This window comes from Heterodontus francisci, chromosome 16 (assembly GCF_036365525.1).
Source record: "Heterodontus francisci isolate sHetFra1 chromosome 16, sHetFra1.hap1, whole genome shotgun sequence".
In the NCBI taxonomy this organism is placed as follows: Eukaryota; Metazoa; Chordata; class Chondrichthyes; order Heterodontiformes; family Heterodontidae; genus Heterodontus; species Heterodontus francisci.
Window position 1 is genome coordinate 75430624 of NC_090386.1, and position 20298 is coordinate 75450921.

A 20298-nucleotide genomic window follows, 5' to 3' on the forward strand; every position below is an offset into this window, starting at 1 on the left:
AATTTTTTCAATTCCAGACTTTTTAAAATTAATTGAATTTAAATTCCACCAGCTGCTATGGTGGGATTTGTACCCTTGCCCCCAGGACATTAGCCTGGGCCTCTGGATTACTGTTCCTGTGACATTACTACTATGCCACCATCTCCGCCAAGTGTATTGTGCCATTTGGACAGGACCATTTTCTGCGGAACCTCATTCTCTATCATGCCTCGGTTCCCTTTTCTTTACGCACCATCTGTTACACCAACCCTGTTCAGTCACACCCCAGAGGGATGCAAGTTCAGAAGGGTGGACCAAACTGCCCAGATACTTCTCCCCCTCCCTATATGTCAGACTGTCTCCAACTCACATTTCAGTTTAATGAGCCAGAGACATCTACTTCAGATGTGTTTGCTCAGGACAGTCTCGCTGTCCGCAAGCTTCCACTGACTGCAATCCAGACACACAACCTGGTCTGCCATATCTTAGTCTAGATTATTTATATTTTTCAGCTACTTTTTAGTTTGTTGTAAATCTATCTTTTTCTATACACTAACTTGCATGAAGCACTAAACACTGGACAAAATTTTAAATACTTATTACCTCAAACTTATATGAACCACTACAAGTATTGGAGGCAGTCACCAAATCTTTAACTTTGTCTCTCTGTTTACAATGCATTCAGTCTGTGGAACCTCATTCTCTTTCTTCCTACAGCAAATGGCCTTAAGACATTGGGGCTTCTGGGGTCCAAACTATAATACTCACATACAGTACTGGTGGTTACAGGTCTGCCATTGGGAGCAATTTGAGGCCATGAGTTCAGAGTTGACCCACAAGAAGTGCATTAAAACATTTAAATGTATGCCTTAAGATCTTTTTTAGTCCTCTGACAAATAAACCTAGTGCCAGCACTGATCAATTGCTGGTTAATATTTGATAAAATAGCTGTAAGTAAATCATAATTGCTAATCCTTCTGTGCGGTACTCAATGCAAAATCAGATTCTAAATTGAGTAAACCTGCACCATATAGTTCACAATACCAAACATGGAAGTAATGTATACATGTGATTGATTTGAAAGCTGTAATCTCATCTTCAGGTTTAGACAGCAGTTAATTTTATGTTCCATTAATTTGACTCTACCACTTGTTCAACGGTATGTCACTGTTCCCAGTGAATTTAACAAGAAACTTTGCTTTGTTACCATAGCCTCTGACACCTTGGGTCGGCATAATGTTTGGTGTCCAAGCAATTTAAACTATGATTCTGATTGCTTATTTATTAATGAAACCTGAGCTGCTGAGCAGGTATGCACAGGCACTGAAATGGTGTAAACTCAATCGTTTTGTGGTAGGTTTTTCTATCTCAAGATTGTTTTGTGTCTTGAAGTCAAATTCCATCTTTTATTGCATTGGGTTCCAGGATTTTTACCATAATATCTTTTTGATTTGATTTCCTTAATTACATCCATTTTTGGATGGAAACTGGACATCACAGCCTTTCTTATAAATGTTGGTTTAAATAACTCTAAGCTGGGCCACAGCCACAGAGTCTGGCATCTGACTTGATGTTGCATTGGGTCACCTTAGTCTGTTGTTGTCAGTCATTCACTGGAACAGACGATTTGTGTATATATAATGAATGGAATAAAATCAACAGAAAGTTTCAGTAGATTTATCACGTTGAATGTTGGAAGACATAGCCAGACTAGTGAGTATATGGCAAGAAAAGTATCGTCAAGCTGTTATAATACATTGATCAGATTCTCCCTGGAGTATGGAATACAAATTTAGGTCAGCGTGGTTTAGAAGGGACAGTAACAGATTGGGAGGTCACAAGGAAGAGCTACAACAATTTTAATTTATACACCACTTTCAACATAGTAAATGTCCCAAAGCACTTTAAAGAAGAGAACATTTGAATATGATTATATAAAAGAACAATGCTGAGTCATTGAGAGAGAGATTATGAGGAGTGATTGAACACTTAGCTGAAAAAAGTGAATTTGCGAATGTTGTGAAAGGTCTGCTACCTATGGTAGTGCATTAAGATGGGGCATCCACAAAAGGCATTGTTTGCAGGACTGATTGGTATTGGAGGAGCGACAAGGCTGGAGGAGGCTGTAGTTATGGGGAGGGCATGGTTTTGGAATGATTTGAGGACAAGAATGATTCAGAGTATAAAGATAATGAGCTATGAGAAAAGATCAAAAGAAGTTTATAGAGATAAACGTGTAGTCTAGTGAGAAGTAGAATGCAGACCATTGCTTCAAGGTAAACAAGGTGGGTAGAAGAAGAGGGCATATATTTAAATTAAATATTAGAAAAAATCTTTCTGTAAAAGGTAAATGTTAGGAATGATCTACCAGGGGAAGGACAATTGGGGTGTTCAAAATGCAGTTACATGCTAGGCGGTGTGAGTTGGGGTACTGGAATTTATGAATTCTAAACTGTGTAAATTAAAAAAACATGATTCTGTATTTTGGATTGTACAGGAATGAGCCAACACCGAATTGATGGAATGACTGGCCTCCTGTGCTGTAAATCTCTAGGTTTAGTTGGCCAAAAGGGTTACACCAGACATTCAAAATTATGAAGCACAATTTATCATGGTGCTTTGCAGGCTGTGAAGATGAATTTGAGAAACAGGACTATGGTGTCTTTCTGTAACCACAGTTTTATGTCTAGAAAGTAGACCATTTTGCTGGGACTCAGAATTTAATTAAAAATGGGAGGTGCTTGTTTAGCTCTGTAATTTATGATCTGATAAAATAGGGAAATGTATGGTTTAAAGTATACAATTTCTGAGAACATGATTTTGTTCAGGTATCATTCACTACAGAGAAAAACAAACAATTTCCCATTATTTATATATAAAGAGGAATTCTAGCTTTCTTTTAAAATCTTTTTTTCTTTGAAGCTTCTGGTAATTTTGTTGCTAAAACAGTTGATATTACGAGCTCATATTATTTACTTTTAGTTCAAGTTCATTAAACATTGTTGGACAGAGCTTTGTACAGGTTGTTACATGTCCCCAGTCATTCAGGAAGCTATTCAAGAAATTAAGTGTTTTTAGCTTGGATGCTGCACTTGAAGAGGACTTGCTTCAGGTCCTTCATATAGATGGTAGGCAATTTGTCTTGATTACAGGAACAGTTCTCAAAATACTGCCACTTATTGGAATGGTATCAGAAATTGGTCAATCAAAGATTTGGAATGAGGTTTCTGAATCCTGCTCACATTTGTTTTCAGGGTGAGATGTTGATTTTAAATTTCAACAGAATCTGAGATAAATTGACAGTTTGGCATTGCCTTTGTTCATGTTATAAAACTGATAGACATTTCCACACAGCATATAGCTGCGAGGCTTGTGAGAAGGAGGTCAGCTTGTGATATTTGTACTGTATTATGCATTGCACTCTCTCTCCTCCTGCTCCCTGCCATGAATAAAGGTCACAGGGCACATGTGTTCCAGCTGCAATGTTTCTAAGCACATTCACATAATGCAAAATGGATTTAAATCTGCTTAACCCAGACTGTTGGGTGGAGCTGGTCAGAAAATCCTTAATAGTAGAACTCTGGAAATCCATTCAGGGGCCTAAATTCTAATCCCATTCTGGGACTGTAATTTGAATAATCTTTCCTTCAGGCGATTTTCAGTTGTTCTCAGCAGAATGACAGGTAGAGCCTTTTGTGTTAGTGAAGCACTTGTCTTCACTTACTGTTGTAGTAGAGGGACCTCCTGCTTCTGTGTACCGCTTTCCCGATAACATGCAAAGTGCGAAGCTGTTCTCTGGGGCCTGCTTTTAAAATGGAAACTCAAAGCGGATGGGAGTGTTCATAGATAATTTCACTTGCTTGAAAAATGGTGTGCAATTGAAGGAGGAAGCCCCATGTTTCAGTAGACTGCTGAAGTGTAAGTGCACCTTCAGAGTAAGACAAAATGCAAGAAGAGTTCAACCTCACAGAGTTGATGGTTGTTAAGAGGAAGTGTACCACTCAGAAATTTCCTTTTATTTTGGCGGAAAGTCAGAAGCATTCAGGTGGGTAACAGTGAAGAAAATATAAAGGAGGGAGGGAGAGCAGAGTGAAAAAGAGACTGTTTAATGCTATTTCTCCAAAGTGCAATTACACCAATGTTGAAATCAGTGTTAATTACCGGCAAGCAAGTGTTATGCAAGAATATGTGTCATTTGATGACTGATAATTTAGGAAGACTAACTGTTCAGCCAATTGTACCCTGAAATCCATTATTCATCAGTAATGCTTGTTTCCTTCACTTCGAGCATTTTGGTCTGTACACATCTGCACAGAAACCTTATAACATAGAATTAGGAGTAGGCCAATCAGCCCTTCGAGTCTGTTCTGCCACAATTCAATTAGATTATGGCTGATCTGTATGTTTAATATCCCTTGTTATCCTTGCCCAACAAAAATCTATCAGTCTCTGTCTTGAAATTTTCAATTGGACCAGCACCCACAACCTTCTGGGCAAGTGAGGATCAGAGTTAAGACTGAGATGAGAAGGAATTTCTTCATTCAGAGGATGGTGAATCTTTTTGGAATTCTCTATCACAGAGGGCCGTGGAAGCTCAATCAATGAGCATGTTCAAGACAGCAATCGATAGATTTCTGGAGACAAATGACATTGGGGGGGGTATGGAGATAGTGTGGGAATGTGGCGTTGAGGTAGATGATCAGCCATGATCTAATTGAATGGCGGAACTGGCTCGGTGGGCTGAATGGCCTACTCCTGTTCTTATGTACCTTTTGATGTGTGAAAAAGTGCTTCCTGATTTCACTCCCAAATGGCCTCGCTCTAATATTGAGATTATGCCGTCTTGTCCTCACCAGAGGAAATAGTTTCTCTAGGCTGGATTTTAACAAGCCTTCGACATCATTATCCATGGCGGGGGGGGGGGGGGGGGGCTCCTGAAGATGGCACTGGTTGAGGTCCGCCACACACCTCGACGTCAGCAGGGTCCGCCCGATCCTCCCGGCGGCAGTGAGGCTCCATGGCGGCCACCCTGCTGCTGGGCGATGGGACCACAATTTAAATATGCAAATCAATAAAATTAATAAATTTTAATACCTTTACTTCCAATCTGGAGGACTGGCGCTCCTGCACCTTCAGATCCCCACCCGGGAAAACATGGTGCCGCACTGGTGGGGAGGGGGGGGGAAGAGGTATGTTTGTCAGTGCGGTGGAGGTGGGGGCGTTGGGGGGGGATGGTGGCGGTCAAATACATGCAATGGATGTAGGGGATGGTGGGAAGGGTTGAACCTTAAACTTTTTTTTTAGAGATACAGCACTGAAACAGGCCCTTCGACCCACCTATTCTGTGCCAACCAACAACCACCCATTTATACTAACCCTGCAGTAATCCCATATCACCTACCTACACTAGGGGCAATTTACAATGGCCAATTTACCTATCAACCTGCAAGTCTTTTGGCTGTGGGAGGAAACCGGAGCACCCGGCGAAAACCCATGCGGTCACAGGGAGAACTTGCAAACTCCGCACAGGCAGTACCCAGAATCGAACCCGGGTCCCTGGAGCTGTGAGGCTGCGGTGCTAACCACTGCACCACTGTGCCGCCCCGCGGCAGTTTGGGTGGGGAAAGGTCAGATGTAAAAGGTAAGCTTTTTCGGGAGGGAGGGCAAATAGTTATTGTAATTGTTATTGGGGTGGGGGGGGGGTTGGGAAAGAGGCATAAGACATTTATTTATTTAATTTTGGCCGGATCTTTAAAAATCTGAGGTGCCAGCGCCTGCGTACAGGCAGCTGACGCCATTGCCAGGGACGAACAGACCGCCCCCTCCATGTGATTGGGGGGGTGAGCCGCCCGGCTATTTAAATGAGGCGACGGCTCCTTGGCATGTGGCCCGCACGGTCAGACTGCCTTTTTTTCGAGCTCGCCGCCGAGATCAGCGGCGGGCTCTTAAAATTCAACCCTCTGTCTATCTTTCTGATTTCCTTTTATCATTCTAAGCTTCTTGATTAGATAATCCCTCAATTTTCTAAACTCACGGGAATACAAGCCAGGTTAATCAACCTGTCCTAATTTAACCCTTTCAGCCCTTTGAGTCATTCTTCGAAGGACCAAAATGCTGCATCCTCCCTGCTATATATGTATCTCTACAATATGCATAGCAGCTGACCCAAAAGTGGCAATGTCTGTTTCTTTCAGCCTGATAAGGTCACTTGTGGTGGGAAATGAAATGCATGATTCTCTAACTGACTGAGAGTACAACATTTTACCTCAGTGAGGCTTTTGGGTTGGCTCCATAATACGTAGGTTTCTGCATGTCATAATAAGATCCCAGATTGGTTGTTGACAGTATTGTATTAACTGTTGCATTTTGTTCTGCTCATGTTGGTTTTTCTAATGTGGCTAACATGATCGCTGCAGCAGGAGTTAGCAAGGGCTGTCATTTCCTGTCCAATACAACAACCACAAAGTTACTATATTGCACCTCTGGAACTCTGCCTATGCCTCATAGGTTGGGTGGGGGTTCTGTGTGGTTGCTTTCAAATTTAAATTTGTATTGCTTCTATGTATTTGCACTAAAACTCAATGGGCTGAATTTTACCAGCCCCTCGAAGCCCTGGGCCGTGGCCGGGGGTGGGGGGGGCTGGAAAATTCAGTGGGGAGAGGGCCGCCTCGACCCCTGACACGAGAAGGACCCACCGCATATTACTTGCGGCGGGGGGACCTCAGTGCAGCACCCCCCACCCCGATGCCAAGTTGCAGGGCCTTCATATAAACATTTAAATGAAAAACAATGAGATGTAAATTGACCTACCTGCAGGCTCACGCGCCTTCGGAACTCGGTACAGAGTTCCGAGGTGAGAACCTGGTGGGGAGGAGGGAGGAATAAAATTTTTAGGATGGGAGGGGTGGGGGAGCAGGGAAAACAATTTTAATTGGCTGTGGGGATGGTGGGAAGGGGTTGAAGGGCAAATGTTAGGCAAAGTTCAGGTAGAGAATGAAGTAAGTTTTGTTAACAAGGGCCAATTTAAAAGCCCATTGAGGGGTTGGAAGGGCCTCCATATCATTATTGTTTATTTTAAAAACATCAGGACTACTGTAACTTTAAAAATTAAAATTTCTGCTAAGGGCCTAAAGCCCTTTTAAAAATGGCGCCGGTGCCTGTATGGTGGCGCTGGACACTGTTGTCGGGGATGCAATGGCCGCCCCCTCTATGTCATCGGGGGCGGCTGCCTCACCCCCTCTCTTTAAATCAGCCCCCCCACCCCTGCAAAATATCGCGGGGGCTGTGTGGTGGCACTTCCATGTCTGAAGGTCGCCGCTGTCACAGTGCGCAGCCATGCAGCGCGGCGTGTTAATAAAATCTAGCCCAGCCTATTACACACAAAAATTATTTTTTGACACTTGGGTAAGTTATTGATGAAGTAAAATGAATGAAAAGCTTCATCTAACCAATAACTCTCTAGACTCATTAGAGTATTTATGGTATATGTGATAGAGTTAAGTAGGATTGGTTCCAAAAACTGAAGAATCTATTTAAACTTTCACCAGGACAATGTGATAAGAAGAACCAACTAATACGGTGACGTATACATGTGAATTAATATTCCGCAATTTGCATTGATGCAAAGCCAGAATTGCTCCATTGGCCTGTAATTCTCTGAAGCAGATGATGGCTGCCTCTTATTGTCTGCAATATGGGTTTGATTGTCACTGAAGGAAGATGTTAGCTTTCCATTTACTTCTGTTATTCCCCTTTATTTTCCATTTGCAGACAGCATCAGTATGGAGTGAATTCTGGAAGAATTAACTACTAATTCTAGCATCTAGTAGGTAATCGATATTGTAAATGTTTGAAAATCTCTGATATCTGATGCTAATTCCTGGTGAGATGACTTTTTTCCTGAAAAAACCCCATACTTTTGAACAATTAGCGAGTGTTTATTAATGGTGTAAAGATTGTTTATTCCACAGGGTATGAGTTAATGGGTTCAATAGACAAAGCTGGCATTTATTTTTAGACTCCTTCTTCACCTTTCTCTGTGTCAACATTTACATCATATTTGCATGAGTTCAGACAGTCCGGTGCTTTGTTTATTTGTAACTTCTGATATTTATATAGTCCTTGATTTTAAACTTAGTTTTTAGAGAGAGCAGAGACAGCTGAGTTTCTCAGCATATCATCTTTCATTTTTCACCTGATCCATATCACTACAGTAGCACCACTTTTTATATCATAGCTCTGTAATTGGGCAGAATGATCTGAGCTGCTCAACCAGTTAGTGCACTACAGTCCCTCCCAGTCACTTCAGGGTTTGGAGTTTCAAGAGATGCTTCACGTTGAAGTATCTGCCAGGCACCTCCTGTTTAAATTGATTTTTGAACAGCAGAAACCATCTGAGACTAACAGCGATTCAAAGGACTATCCACAATATAATTTATTGGCTGAGATATGTCTGTACGTCAAGTCCTGCAGATTTCATGTAAGTGCTGTTTCATTTGATCCTCTGCCAGGGTGAGTTTGTAGCTAGAGCTTGTTGGCATTTGGCCTTGACCAGGTTCCTAAAGGGGGAGTATTCATACGTGCTGATGTAGATTTTCACCAGAAATTGGAGCATGCTCTCAGGTTTCTCATATTGCTGTTTTTTTTTAAACAAAGGCACTCTTACAGTGAACAGTGCTCCTGTTGCAGGAGAGGACACAAATTCACACACGTAGGGCTGGATTTTGTTATCCTGCCGCCGCTGATGGCGGCGGGTGCGCAAAATGGCAGCGGTCCCGCCTATGATAGTTTTGGTCGCACCGCCGCGATTATGTGGCGGCCAGCCACTTAGCACAATGAAGTGGTCCCCCCCCCCAAATCACGTGGCGGGGCACCATTAGCGATGCTGTTTCCGGCATCTCCCGACGTTGGATTGCAGAGTTCAAACCTCCCCCCATAGTACCCACTTGTAGAGTTCCCGCCTTCCCTCACATCTGCAGATTGAGCTTAGTGGCAATGTCCGAAGCTGAAAAAAATTCATGAAGATAACAACGCATAACTTAACTAACCTTTGCAGGCACCGAGGACTCCCGCTTCGGTGGCGCTAGCTTTTCAAAGACGGGAAAGCGACGGCACGCGAGTACCGCACACCATGCAGAAGATCGTGAAAGCCTGATAGGATCCTGGCAAATTATATACTAATGCATGCAAAACAGTATTTAACATATTTAAACTACAATCCCATCACTTAGTGGCGGAAGTGTCGCTAAGGAACTTCGCCTCCAAGAAAATCGGAACCCATCATTATGGTATTGACTTCTGTGGCAGACAAATCTGCTCTGATTCTCCGGTGCCCACCCCCCCGGTAGAAAACTCACCTTCCAACAGCACATCAAATCCAGCCCATAGTCTGGTGTAGAAATTTCCGTTTCCTTCAAACAATACATATCAATCTGTTCACTCGGTATTTCTAGTCTGACGCATTGCTGTAGTTCAGTAGCTGTGTGTTGTATTATATAAAATGCCACGATTATTTTGTTTCCTCCATATTTCAGGCTTCCTACCGACACAGTATTGTAGTACCAATATAAAGAGTTAATAAAACAATGTTCACCAAAGCCTGGCAGACAAGTTTGAAATTAGATTACTAATGGATGAAGCCTGTAGTTTTCAACCCAGAGCCACATTACTGCCTTCCCTTTTATTTGTGCTTTTCAAAATGATACTTGGTGTAAACCACAATTGTTTTTGATGGAATTTTTTGCCAGATTTATTTGATAATGCCACATATTTCTTGTAAAACCTTGTCTGTCTTTATCTGATTGAGCTACGATTTTGTGCACATGTACATTGTATTGTCATCTCTTTGTCACTCGGAATTGGCTACAGGGATACTTAACCTGGTGGGTTTCACATTGTTATATTTGAGACTATGCTTTCCAGTTGTCAGACACGATTGGGTACTTTCATTGCGACATAAGTTGATCTGAAGGGTCGTCTGAAGAGTTTGCTAACTAACTTAGCCCTAGAAAAATAGCCACAAAGGTGAATGCACATGTTACCTGTTAATAAAAACAGTGCCCTTTTCCAGCATACCGACAGCAGGAATGGGCACATGTAGTCCCTGCTGGGTAAATTGGCATTCTTCCCACTTTTGCACAAGAGTTGTAAGAGTGTGCAGTTAAGAGCTGTTTCAGTCAGACCAAATATAGCAGAGACCCAGGAAATTGACCTGCACCTTTGGCATTTCCCTGGCTTAATCCTTTTAGTTTTGTGGCTCTTGTAAGTCCAAATGCTGTGTTCTTGCATAATTGCAGGAGGAAAGGAGGGCTTCCAAAATGGGAATGCACCTTTTTAGAAAATCAGGCCTGTAATGTTTTATTTAGTAGAAGGTGGTTTGACCCTATGATGTCTGTGGTTAGCTTGAGAAACTCTGACTGAACTGACGCAAAATGGTTCCATATTGATTGTTCTCAGAAATCCTGATGCACTCTGTGTGTGATTGTATTTATTTGTGAATTTAGTAATGCATCATGGTGGGAGGAATGCAAATTTTATAAATAAAGTAAAAACAGAAAATGCTGGAAACACTCTAGATCAGGCAACACCTGTGGAGAAGAAACAGACGTTAAGGGGGTAATTTTAGGTACCATCTGACACCACCTCCCCCAATCCCACATGATCTCTCAAACCACATTCCCCACCCCAAAAGTACTAGTGAGGTTCTGCCATTAAATTTGTCAAGTCCATTCCCAATATTTGAGTTTCCCAGTCACGGACGGCGTCCCTGCTCCATCCTTGTAAATATCAGGGCCAACATTTCAGATTGATGCACTTTGCAACATTATAATTATAGTTCTGGTGAAAGGTCAACAGGCTAAATGCCATCATTATTAACATAAATAAAAGCTTTGCATCTAGTCTGTGTTCACACTTCCAAGTATCAAAGGTGAAGAAAAAAAGTCAATTAATGCTGTTTGTTTCTGGCCTAGAGCAGGGGAAATTTAAAAACCTCCCAATCTGCAGATTTCCTTCAGCATATACACTACTTGATGTCAGGAGATGGTTATTCACAGAAATTGGACTTTGTGATCCAAAAGGAATCACAGACTATATTAAACTCAGTTCCACATTAGCAACAAGGCAAAAGATGTCAGTTGCATGACACTCCTCTTGTTATTAAACAACATATCATCATGAGCAGCATCATGCAAGATCAGCTAGTAATATTAACAAGTGTTGCTATCGCGTAGCACAAGTCACGTTTTAACAATGTATTGGTGGCATTTTGCCACCGAGAAAGACGAGTTGCAGCAGATGCATGGGAGCACCACCAGCTGCAAGTTCCCCTCTGAGCCACACACCATCCTGACTTGGAACTATATCACTGTTCCTTCACTGTCACTGGGTCAAAATCCTGGAACGCCCTTCCTAATAGCACTGTGGGTGTACCTACTCCACATGGACTGCAGCGATTCAAGAAGGCAGCTCACCACTGTTACGACCGCGGCGGGAGCAATGCATTGTCAATTCAGTCCCGTCACTCCACAGGCATATTATTAAGCTTTCACACCCAATTGCAAAAACAGCCAAATTAAACACTCTAGTAACCCCAGAATGAAACAGACCAAACCAGGTATCTTTAGACAACCACATAGTAACTATTTATTAAAAAGACTAAATCTTAAACACTATTAAGATAAACCTATGTCTAAAGACCTTATAAAATCTAACTCCCCATTCACATACATACATTCAAAAACTAACAGTTAACTGGTTTTTAAAAAGTGGAGTTTTTAAAAATTAGCTGTCTCTTAAGAATAAATAAAACAAGTTAGTCTTTGTAGGTTACGTTCCTGATGGATGAGGTCTTCTAATGTGGATTTGATGAAAATAGTCCTTCAGAAGCAAGGACTTTAACTCTTCGGCTGCAGCAAGCATTAAACAGTTCTTTGAACAATGAGCACAGCAATACAAATGGTTTCTTGAAAAAAGGTTTTTCTTCTTTACTCAGGGAATTAACTTGGCTTGTAGCTCCTTGTAGAATTTTTGCTGAGAAAGAATAAACAGCTCCTTTTCTCTTCAGCACGCGTTGCTGGAAAGTCTCTTCAGAACTAACTACCAGTTCCCCACACAGCCAAGTGGAAACATTACCATGTGACCTCTCTCTCTCTCTCTCTCCTGCTGTTGCCCAGGGTAACAAATGTAGCTGTGGAACACTGTGTCTCCAGAACCTTCTCTCCCTTTTAAAGGTGCACTGTTTTAATAGAGTCTTAAAGGCACACACACTTTTTAATCCGAGGAGAAAAATAATTACAGGCCCGTGACACCACCACCTTCTCAAGGGCAATTAGGGATGGGCAATAAACGCTGGCCTAGCCAGCGATGCCCATCACATGAACGAATAATTTAAAAAATTGTATAAGTGGGAAAACTCCCTAGTGAGGAAAAGGTGCAAAGAAACAAAATGCTGAACTCTGCATGTCAGATCGATTATTGAATATTATCAAACATTGAAATTACTTAGCTCTTTTTTAGGCAGTCCTCTCTGGTGTAATATATCACAATAATCTGAGATGGTGCATGGAAGGTATTGGAAATTGATTGAAATGGATCTTTCCATACCTGAATGTTGCTATAGATGCTGTCTGATGGATTGCCCTCTGTGTACAGTGGTGTACATGATTATTAATGTATTCAGTAATGCTGACAGCTACAGTGAACACCGTTGTAGAATGTCATTTGAAAACTTGAGCAAAATGCAATCCTTAGATGTTGTTTTAATCAATGAAAAATAACCAACAGAACTTGCTAAAAATTCTTTTTCAACATAGAGGAATCAAGTTTCTAATTTTATGCCAATAACTTCATTAAACATTATTAATTTAGAGATGTTATTCAGATATCATTTTAATGATGATATGAGAGCAGCTTTTAGGATTTCTTGGTTTCCTGGTTCCTTACTCATGTTGGGTTTTCTCCCTGTAGCTTAATAAAAGCTTTCGTAAACGGCAGTTGATGCATGATCAGCTGATAGTTTAAAATCTGAGACTAATAGACATTTGTTTATTTTATTTATTTTTATTTAGAAATACAGCACTGAAACAGGCCCTTCGGCCCACCAAGTCTGTGCCGACCAACAACCACCCATTTATACTAATCCTACATTAATCCCATGTTCCCTACCACATCCCCACCATTCTCCTACCACCTACCTACACTAGGGGCAATTTACAATGGCCAATTTACCGATCAACCTGCAAGCCGTTGGCTGTGGGAGGAAACTGGAGCACCCGGTGGAAACCCACGCGGTCACAGGGAGAACTTGCAAACTCCGCACAGGCAGTACCCAGAACTGAACCCGGGTCGCTGGAGCTGTTAGGCTGCGGTGCTAACCACTGTGCTGCCCAAATGCCAAAGGTATTGAGGGATATGGGGCAAAGGTGGGTTTAGGTCCACCTAAAAATGGATTTAGGTCCTATGATCACATTGAATGGTGAAACAGATTCAAGGTGCTAAATGGCCTAATCCTGTTCGCACGTTCCTGCAATCAAATGCACAGAAACATTCACAGATCTCAGAGAAAGGTAGCATTTTAAACCCTTGCGAACTACATTAAGTCTCTTCAAAATTATCATTAATTGCAAATGTCATAACTCATTTCTGTTTATTAAGTTCTCTAAATAAAAGGGTACATTGAGCAATTAATATCTGTACATGTGGTTACTGCCACTTCCTGTTTGTTGGCATCTGCTTCTTTGATCCCATGCCGATTTCTCTGCCCTGAAGGTGTTGATTCCTCAAGAGCTGATTTCTCCAGTACCTCTAAGTAGCTGTTATTGATGCTTGAGAGGTGAGTGTCGAGGAGCTATTTAGTGAGGGACAGGGGTGCAGTCACAGCTGAGACTGATGCTGTCCTCACCCGGTACATGCTGCTGGCCAGTGACCCCTGCTGGAAGTGCACAATCAGCAGCAGGAACCTGGGCAGTCAGCCACTCAGCACAGATTGACGTCCCAGCTGCTGACTGGATAATGTGAGCCACTGGGGAAAATTGACATAAGTTTTATTTGAGGAATTTCCCAGGATAATTTTTTTTTTTTTTACTTTGTTTATGGGATGTGAGCATCACTGGCTAGGTCAGCATTTATTACCCATCCCTCATTGCCCTTGAACAGGTGGTGGTGAGCCGCCTTCTTGAACCGCTGCAGTCCATGTGGTGTAGGTGTGCCCACAGTGCTGTTAGGGAGGGAGTTCCAGGATTTTTGATCCAGCAACAGTGAAGGCACAGCGATTATAGAAAAGGGTTTATATTGTAAATACTTCTGTAGATTCATCCACACTGTATACATAGAATTGCGACTTGTTAAGGAGACCAGGTGGTTTCAGTGACTAACTTATTGTACCAGGAGTGGAAACTCTGCAATCGGGGAAGGGACGAAGCTTGATGCTGGGGCCCAGGCCCAACAAACCTTTTAAAAGTATTTGAAAGAAAAATATCTGTGCCTCCTGTGACCAGGATCCCATCTGATGTCAGCCATAGCTGGTGAGACTGTACTGGTCTTAGTCCTGCTATAGTAAAAATGGTTGTCTTGTGCCTGCAATCAGGCAACTTAAAATGTTGGCGGTGGGAACATGGCGCAAACTCCCCCACCAGCATATTAATCCCTCCTCCCACACCATACATGCAAGCCAAGTGGGAAGATGGGAGGGGGGTTAAATTAGGCGTATAATTTCAGCGTCCTCCCATTTTCCCTTCATTTCCTTGCTGACATAAACTCAGCTCTGATTGCCATTAATTGTCTGCAGAGAATGCCTAAAGTTAACATTGTTGTCGTGATTCATCCATCGATATCTTTAAAACAAAAAGCAGCCAGAATATTATCTCAGATTTGCAGTAAGTTCTTTGATGACCAATTTGAGACCGATTTGTGTTCAGAATGAACGACCACAGAATGAATAGTGGATCCCGGATAAATCTGATTGGGGATCTCGATTGTTCAGGTGAGACTTCCACAGCTGGCATTTGCAATCAGCATGAGCAGTCGGTCTTCATAGTAGGAGCTGCCTTCATGGATCATTTCTCTCATGTTTTCTTAGTTTGAACAAGTTGTTCCCACCTACAGACATCGAGTTGGCACTGTTTCAGAGAAACTTATAAGCAGGCTTTAAATCTCTTGCTGACCAGTATGGGGAAAACATAAGAGAATATTAACGTACACTTGAGATACTGTCCTGTAGCTCCCAACGTCTCAAACTTCAGAAAGAACTGTATTAATAAAACATCATTTATAGGAAGAATTAGTTTTTCACTTTTGCTCTAAGGCCCAGGTTACCTAGTAAACTTCAGTTGAGGTTTTTCATGTGGTAGTTTAGCAGCTGAAAAGCAGAATTTGTTATCTGAATGTAGCCATTGCCTCTCCCGCAATAGCACTTTTCTGCCGTCACACTATCATCTTTAGAGTCCCACAAGGTGCTGAAAACTTGATCCATACTTTAGTCACCTCTAGACTCGATTAATCTGGCCTCCCATCTGCCACCCTCCAACAAGCTCTAACTTGTCCAAAAATGCAGCCACCCATATCCTATCCTGCTCGCCCATCACACATCTCCAATGTTCACCAATAAACTGTTCATCCTCACATCCATCCATGGCCTTGCTCTATCCTATTTCTGGAACCACCTCATGCCCTAAATCCCCACACCATTTCCTCCTCTCATTATGGTTGTTTGTGTGACTTCCGTCCTTGTGTTACCATTAAAGAAGAACCTTTAGTGAGCTTCACCTCTCTCTAAAATCTTCTTGCTAAACTTCAGTGCTTCCCTACTTTTTTCCCATCCTTTAAAAGCATTTCAAACCCTAATTTTTGACAAAGCTTTTGTTCACCCTTCCTGTTCTCCATTTCCCCCCGCCTTATATTTCAATTTGTGAGGCATAATAGGTCTTTTTTAAACGTAAAGATGCTTGAAAGTTTTGATCTTGTTTTTTAACTAATGGTGGCAGAACTGACATAAAGAAGAGTATCTAGCATAAATAAACTTTTAAAAGTGAATATAGTACCAGTTTTCCCTACAGTGAGAGAGTATGAACTGAATTTTAACCTGCCAGGGTGGACAGGTGTCAGTGCATGTGGGAGTTTAAAGAAGCAAAAAATTGTTGGTCTGTCAGGAAGCCGGCAGAAACCGACCAGCTTCCACATTTAACTCATGCATGTGTGTTTGTGCGTGTGAAATCCCCCTCCCCCCCCCCCCCCCCCCACCCCCCTGCCGTGGGACAGATGGATCTGGGATTAACATATGTTAAAAGACAATTGACTACTTTAACCTTGAATTCTAGCTTTAACTGCCAACACATAGGTTTGTCTGAAACTTGCCAGGTTGAACAAGGTGAAAGGACAACACTGATTGAGCAGGCTGAGCAATTGACAGGCTGGGAAGTCTTTAAATACAAAGATCTGACAGTTGCTTCTTTGCCTTGGTGAAAGGCTTTTACTCACAGGACTTGTTCTGAGAGAGTGCTTTAACTGCTTTGGAAGTGATTTCTGCTACCCAGGTCTATTTTGACTATTATGCAGCTCTACCTTGGACCTCTGAATGGACCTTGGATATTCTAATAGTCTTTTGTGTGTATTTGTTGGCTTACTAGAACATTATCTCTGTATATTGGGAAAAGAGATTTCTTGCAACAATTAATTTTGGATACCTGTATTTTTTCAGATGTGGGTTCTCAGGTGTACTTTTAATATTTGCAGTGGTCTAGGGAGTCCTTAGCACAAAATAAATTTGAAAACAGCTGCTTAATAGGGAATGTCTGACCAGGATCCTGGTTGTACTGTATCATGTAATATTCACTATTGATTCAACTTGACCGCATGTGTCAGATCAGTTACATGTACAACAATGACTGTGGGCAAGATGTCATCAGATAAAATTGTTTTGGAAAATGAAGTTAAAGGCTATAGTTATTTCTGTTGGGAATGAAAAATAATAGCATGAACATAAATCATCAAACCATTTTCGACTCACTGATTTCTTTATAATCAAAATCGAACAGAGGAAAATATGCCGCAGCCTTTCTAATAGGCTTTCTAACAAGTGGGGAAAAAAAAGCAGGATTACTTGGAAACAAGATTTGCAGTTACAGAGCGTCTCTCAAACACATGGCAGAATACTTCTCAAATGGAAGAAGCATCAAGCAAGCGATTTACAGATTTCGAAAGGGGCAGTGGGGGATGGAAAACGCAGACAAAATAATTAGGAGACTTTTGGGAAAAAAGGAAACTATCAGGTTTCTTGTGAGAATGCCACTACTTTTTGGAAATTGTGGCTGACATCAGAAACCCACCTGTCTTTAATTCTTTTTGTTTTTGTGGTATTTTCTCCCTGTGTCAGTCTTTCTGCTTTCAATTTAAAGGTCATTATAGCTTTCTTAGGTCAGTCAGAATAGCTCAAGTCTTAACTCAGAAATGTAATGTTTTGCATACTCAGAGAAGACACAATGGATGGTACAACTACTTTGAAAGCAGTAAAGCTAAAATCTGCCTACAAGGATAACATATATTTAATTTTTTTTCATAGATTTCAGAACTTTTTTTTGTAAGATTCAATAATCAAAACTTTGGGAGGAAACACCCATTTGCACACTTCCTGGTGCCATTGTCAGATGTTATGGCTTCTCTTCCCATTCCTGCACCATTGCCTCTGGAATTGTCCAACCATACATCCACTGGACCTTCTTATTTCTCATCGACATACTGTCCCTCGGTGACACAGTCTGAAAGCACAATGTTGCGTTCCACATGTACGCTGATGACCCCCAGCTCCAGCTCACCACCACCCCTCTCAATCCCTCTACTGCCTTTGTATTGTCCGACAGCTAATCTGATCTCCTGTACTGGATAAGCAGAAATATTCTCTAGTTTAATATTGGAAAGACAGAAGTCATTGTCTTTGGCCCCCAAAAAAGCTCTGTTCACTAGTCACTGATTCTGTCTCCACCCCCATTGCCACTGTCTCAGGCTGAACTAGAGTATTATAACCTCGGCGTCCTGTTGGACCCAGCTGAGCTTTTGACCCTATTTCTCTATCACCAAGAGTGCCTACTTCTGTCTCAGCCCATTTTCTGGCTTTTTTTACTCCAAACTTGAATTGCGTGAAGTCCCATTCACCCGTCACCCTTTTGCTTGCTGAGCTACATTGGTTCTTGATCTATCAACTGCTTAAATTTAAAACTCTCATCCTTGCATTTCAATCCATCCTTGACATCGATCCTCGCTATTTTTCCAACCTCCTACAACCCTCTGAGAAGTCTGCATTCCTCTAATTCTGGCCCCTTCATTCACAACTTCCTTCACCCCACACTTGGTGGTCATGCCGTTTAGGCCCTAAGCTCTGGAATTCCCTCCCTTAACCTCTCTGTCTTTCTCTCCTCCTTTAAGACACCCCTTAAAAGCAACTCTTCCACCTGTCCTACTGTCTCCATGTTTGTCCTGGTGTCAATTTTTGTCAAATTACTCTCTTGTGAAGCACTTTGGGACATTGTGCTATGTTAAATGTGCTACATAAATGTAAGTTGTTGTTAGAGGTGTGTTAATAGGTGTAGCGTCGTTAACAACAGTTATTGTATGCAACAGATGTGCTGCATGACTTCAGGCGAAGGAGCTCTATATAATTCAGTGCAGAGGCATACCATGTTCTGACTCCTCATTGTACATGCCGATATGATGGACCAGATTTAGATATTTGTTGCCAACTTTAGATCAACATTTATTCCTCTTTGACATGCAACTGATATTCTGCATCCCTCATAGCATTTACAGCCCATTGGATTTGTTTAATCTGACTGCACAGATACAGTAGAAGCCTCGAATCTGTTTTGTGAGATCATGTCTGACAACTCTAGTGTTGTCGTATTTTGAAATTGCAATTGCATTGTGCACTCTAGAGGCTGCTTAGAACACATGAGCAAAGAGAAAGTGAAAATAAAACAGAATAAAAGGAGAACCCTTTGTGTTTAGTTGCTGCAATCTTTCTCTTTCTTCTCCTCATAATCTATGCTAAACTCAGCTAAACCTCTTTGGAACTTAGCTGTATAAAATGCTAGTTAGGCCACAGCTGGAGTACTGTGTACAGTTCTGGGCACCACACTATAGGAAGGATGAGATTGCACTGGAGAGGTTGCAGAGGAGATTCACCAGGATGTTGCCTGGGCTGGAGCATTTCAGCTATGAAGAGAGACTGAAAAGGCTAGGGTTGTTTTCCTTAGAACAGAGAAGGATGAGGGGGGACATGATTGAGGTACACAAAATTATGAGGGGCATTGATAGGATAGATAGGAATAGACTTTTTCCCTTAGCGGAGGGGTCAATAACCAGGGGACATAGATTTAAGGAAAGGGGCAGGAGGTTTAGAGGGGATTTGAGGAAAACATTTTTCACCCAGAGGGTGGTTGGAATCTGGAACACACTGCCTGAAGTGGTGGTAGAGGCAGGAACCCTCACAACATTTAAGTAGTATTTAGATGAGCACTTGAAACGCCATAGCATACAAGGCTACGGGCCAAGTGCTGGAAAATGGGACTAGAATAGTTAGGTGCTTGATGTCCGGCACAGACACAATAGGCCGAAGGGCCTGTTTCTGTGCTGTATAACTCTAGGACTCTATGCCATCACAATGGTGAAGTGGTAAACAGAAAAAGGATGGGAAAAAAAACAGAAACATTGCTTTCAGGTATGAAAATTTTGGAAGGTTTTTGCCTACTTTTACGGACAACATTTTAACTTGGAGACTGTGTTAGGTACACACAGGAAGCTAGTACAGTGTATACTCACACTGATACCTCCAAAATAACCATACAGTCAAAAAAATATATATAATCTCAGATCACTGCAGAGACGTTTCCTCTGGAAGGAGTGCGATCCTGGATCCTTTATCACTGCATTGCTGATCAGTATGGCGTTGTCTAAGCCCAAACTACCACCATTTTGATGTGCATTCAGAGCCATCATCCGTATCCCCACGTTGGCAAAAGTGGCTGCGATGTTTCGAAGGCACGATGGCAGGTTTCGCTAATCACAGACGACAGAAGGAAAAAGGCCTTCTACACTATGGAAGTGAAGAATTTGAAGACATCTTTGAGACACTAATGCCTGAGTGAAATAACTACGACTCAACAAAAAATGCACTGACGACCTACATCACATACGAACATATGAATTAGGAGCAGAAGTAGGCCATTCAGCCCCTCTAGCCTGCTCCACCTTCAATAAAATCATGGCTGATCTGTTTGTGTCTCAAACTCCACACTCTCATCTATCCCCGATAATTTTTGATTCCCTTGCCCA

At 41.9% G+C, this 20298-nt stretch overlaps 1 protein-coding gene across 14 annotated transcripts in view; it reads left to right on the forward strand.

Moving 5' to 3' along the window:
• LOC137378208 (band 4.1-like protein 1) overlaps nucleotides 1-20298 on the forward strand; it is a 312011-nt gene that overhangs the window by 76331 nt on the left and 215382 nt on the right. Inside the window, exon 1 of one of the 14 annotated variants that reach the window (XM_068048396.1) lies at nucleotides 8353-8458. The exons of the other annotated variants lie outside the window; for them this stretch is intronic. The gene's annotated coding sequence lies outside the window, so the exon portion shown is untranslated. Of the gene's footprint in view, nucleotides 1-8352; nucleotides 8459-20298 lie in introns of those variants that run through there. 14 annotated transcript variants of the gene reach the window in all.